The following is a 4,544-nucleotide window of genomic DNA, read 5'->3' on the forward strand; positions in this document are numbered from 1 at the left end:
TTTTCGTTTTTAAATGATTTCTCTGTGTCTCCTGCGATACATTTCCGCTGCTTGGCGGCGATGTCGCACCTATTGTACACAACGGTGCTTAGTTATTCTCCGGCTTCTTGGGACAGTTGTAGGTGTATCTGGCTGACAGGTCACACAATAGAAGAGATGGTAGGGAAATTTATGCGTGGGATATAATTGTAAGTGGGGGCAGTGGAGCAGCATCATCCAATCTAGCAGCCACAAATAGCGGCCCCTCAGAAAACATTTCATTACAGCTGACAAGTGTACGGCGGATTGTAATTGGAGATATCCCCTCATCCAAAGGCCCTCTTTACTTCACCGTTTGCCTTCTTTAATACTCATCTTTTTTCATCATAGACTTCTTCGCAGGGTGCTTTGTGTCCCCTGATGATATCACACAATTGTTAATTTAAATTCTAATTTTGGTGTGTGAGTTAATTAGTCGCATAAGCCAATGAGCTAGATGGGCCAGATTTGGAGATATGATATTTTGACTAGGTGGCACTTAGCTGATTTGAGATACAAGGAGCCGTTTTGTCTCGTGCTGCTCCTGGTATGAATGGCTGATGCTCTTTCCTCAGCAGTGAACTAGAACATACATGCATACATCACATGGTGCAAACTACTTCCAAAGTTGACACGGTATAAACAGAGATTCTTTGTTTTCTACAGGTGTCAGATGGATCAAGTGGGAAAGACTCATCTGAGTTGTATGTTGATGTCATACTGTTGCTTCCCAGACATCAATAGGCCTGAGGTCTCACCCAGATGGCTGTGGAATGACAGATGATCAGTCCAGCAGCGCTCGTGCATGACTTTGCACGTTGGAATGTGTAATATTTGGCTTTAGAGGAACAGTGGAAAAAGTCCTAACCCCGTACCGTCAAATTAAAATGGGAAATAATTATAACAGAAATTGCAATTTTCACCATTTTAGCGCATTACACTAGTAAAATTGGGGTGGTGACATATCTCTAAAGATATGTCAAAATTGTACTGATCCAAAAGTGAAAAGGGTAAAAATAATCTGTTATTAAAAATACACCATTGTACCACAGACCAGAATAATCGCCATATTACACTAACTGGAATATAATATTAATATTTGTATTCCAAGGTACATAATGCATGTAAAGCAGGATGCAATGTTTGGATGCACCACATAGGAGCACGCAGGTGCAGCAAGAACAGCCAACAGCAGCAGCACTGTTACTCTCAGTGAAACATACCTGCTACTTGGCCGCTGTACAAGTGTGTGTGTGCTTCACCCTCGGTTCCCTGCAGATGGCAGACGTACCATTCCCCTCGACGCGCTGCAGATCCGACCTGAGAGCAGCTCAGACAAAGAACAGCGCGGGGCACGACGCCTTGAAAACTAAAAACCAGTGGCACTCGCTGTCTGGGACTGCATCTGCATTGTGAAAAATGGTGAAATTATAAAATAACGGCATTATTATCATCTGTCCTTTTATTTATTTTTTCAGTGGGAGGGACGCATAACACCGAAAATCAAATACAGGGATATTTGAGGCTATTACTTTTTATTACTTAGCTCACAAGAATAGTCTGTTGACTGCGTGACATTTCATGTGATGTGAAAAGAGTCCTCCTCCCTCCCATTGTGTGCAAATAATGCATGGTACTGTTCCATAACTACATATCTCATCAGGACTCCTCCGTTGTTGTCTTCACAAAGGACAGAATAAACAACAGAAGGCAGCAGGGCGTCAATTGAATTAATTGTGGCGAGGAGGAGGGGAATAAATGAACAAAAAAATGTCAAATACACGTATGAAAACTTAAATGAAAAAGCCTCGAGGATGCAGGCAGAGCAAGGAGATTAAAACTCAAAGGGATACCAAGTATCTGCACCCCGGGGTGGTGAAAGTGAGCTCCTTTTTCTGTGGTATTTGCAACCTAAACTACAAAGACAAACAAGATTTGTGTCTTGTAACAAAATAAAACAAATATCTCTGGTTAATTAGAAGGTTGCTACAGAGAATCAACAATAAAACGTGGAAATATAGGCTACAGCAACAGACATAGCATTACTCCAATGGACACATGCATAGATCTCGGTATCCCTTTGCACTTTTATTGTGGCACCTAACCCACTGGGTTCAGTCTAAAATAGCAGTAATAAATAGCATTTTCCATCATGTTTCCCTTTACTGCTCCCCACATAGGATATCAATTAAGCAAAGGTGTCCGTTGCAATGGTCCTTCTGAGGCGGCCACTCCTTCCTTATATCGTTCCTTATATCATTAGAAAAAGAACAATTTTCCCAGGCACGGCTAATCACCTGTGAGAGGAGGAGTGGGTGGTGACATCAAATTGAACCGTGGAAATAGAACAGGAATTAGATGCACTTAGCCATCACATGTTAATGGCAGCAATCAACAGCCAATTACCCAGCGTACTTGAGTACCTTGACAAGTGCAGGTGTACCCTACAACTAACACGGGCCTCTTTAAAGCATTTCCATAAATTCGACAGTAAACTCCCACCGTGATTGAGCGTGCGCGTTTCATTGAGGTTGCAATTAAGCAATATTGTTAGGGCTGTGTCAGGCGAGGATCACAAGAAGAAATAAGAACCCCTTAAGGGCAGCAATAACATATTTCACCCGGATGCATGTAAATCAATAAAGGTATTTGTTTATATTAAAATGACCTTTGTTATTGCCTTGAGAAATGTTCATATTGCTTACACGCTTTTGTTGGTTTTAAACATTTCTAAATCAATGGTTAGAAACGTGTTGGCAGGCAACAGCACAGTGGTGCTGATGCTGACCATCTCTGTCACCGGGGGGGGGGGGGGGGGGGGGGGTGGAGCTCTGACTGCTGCCCTGACAAGGAAACACACACACACACACACGTACACTATGAATACACACTGTGAGCCCAAAGTCCCGGCATGACCCACTATGATTATTCTGTGCCGAGCAACAGGTGATGGGCTTTCCTGGATGTCATCCGTGTCTTGGCCTCTGTTCAGAGGCAGCGTTCAGGACCCGGGCAGAGCTCGTTGGAGACGTGCCCGATGTACAAGTGAGCCGTCCTATCATTGACATCAAGTGAGCCGAAGATGTCACGTCTTCATCTTGTGAGAGTTCAATCCCCTTTTTGGGGATAGAGAGAGAATTATACATTTTTTTTTGGAATGTGTTACCACTGGAATACCGACACGCTCAATGACGGACGCTTTATCAGGAAGCGATAAACAAACACCAACGTGTGTGCGCGTCCTCTGTATCCTAGACCAATGGATTTAAAAAAAAACATATCCCCTTATAAAAACTTGTAAGTGTATGTTGTTTGTCCAAGCACAGGTGTGTATTTCGGGATGTATTCAGGCTACAGTCCATCTGGTGGACAGTACTGCATGCTGCAGCGGTGGCGAGCTCTGGTCTCAGCAGCTGGTAGACAGACTCCACACTGGGGAGGTGGGCAGGACAAAGGACTGAGCATGTGTGCAAGGGATGCTAATTAAAAAATAAAATATGATCCATTCTGATTTTGAAATTGTAATTGTAAACTTTCGGCTACTCTTGCACAGATACGCCAAACATATGCACATTTAATTAATTTCTGTTGTTGTAGATCAATGGCCTTGGAAAGATAATAGACAAGACAACTGACTAATAGCACAACTTCACATGACGCAAACATATTTAGTAATATTTGATACAATGCAATAAGACCACTGACAGCCCATTAGCTTTTAAGAATGACCTTTCCTTCCTCTTTCTCTTTGGTTTGCCCTCCAGCTGCTTGACTTGTTCTACTTGACTCCTGAACCGTTTTAATATCAGGCTGCCACGGGTTTCCTTCTTGTAAGCCAGCTTCTTCGTAGTTCTGTTTCTGCTCTAGCAGAACAAGAGATAAAACGGTTGTTGCTTTACTCTACCGGTGTATATTTATAGTGTTAGTGACCTGGTTAGTGGTCCTTTTAACCACGAGGAGAGTTTGCACAAATGTGGAGGAAATATTTTGGATTCTTATGACTTGAAAACAAAAGTCACACCTTTGTCCTCGTCCAACTTTTCACAAAATACTAAAAATATAGATTTTCTAATTAAAATGTATTCATTCATTAAACTGTGTTTAGTGTACTGGTTCTTTAGATTTATTTTTAGTGTGGCACAAATTGCAAAGATATGCAGTTTTTGCATTGAAATTAAACCATAAAATGAATTTCATCGCCGTGCAATGTTACAAAAATCAAAGAATCAATATAATTCAACCCGCCAGTTTAGTTCAATTAACAGTTCACGTTAATCACTTTCGAAGTGACGTCAATAAAGCAGCCCAATGTGTTGTCAGGTGCCGGCGTCACTGGCAGCGAGGGTGTGTGTGCCTGTTCTCTTGAATGCACGCAGAGTCTGAGTGCTTCTGCATGTTAAATCTGACCCAACTTTTTCTTTATGACAAATGGACTCTATAAAAGATGCACCCCGTCTCGCTGCAGCAAACCTCTTAAGCTGCGTCTTTCTGTCGGTGGCACTCCATTGCTTACTCACAGAGGAGTC

This window comes from Gasterosteus aculeatus, chromosome 13 (genome assembly GCF_964276395.1).
Source record: "Gasterosteus aculeatus chromosome 13, fGasAcu3.hap1.1, whole genome shotgun sequence".
Taxonomy (NCBI): domain Eukaryota; kingdom Metazoa; phylum Chordata; class Actinopteri; order Perciformes; family Gasterosteidae; genus Gasterosteus; species Gasterosteus aculeatus.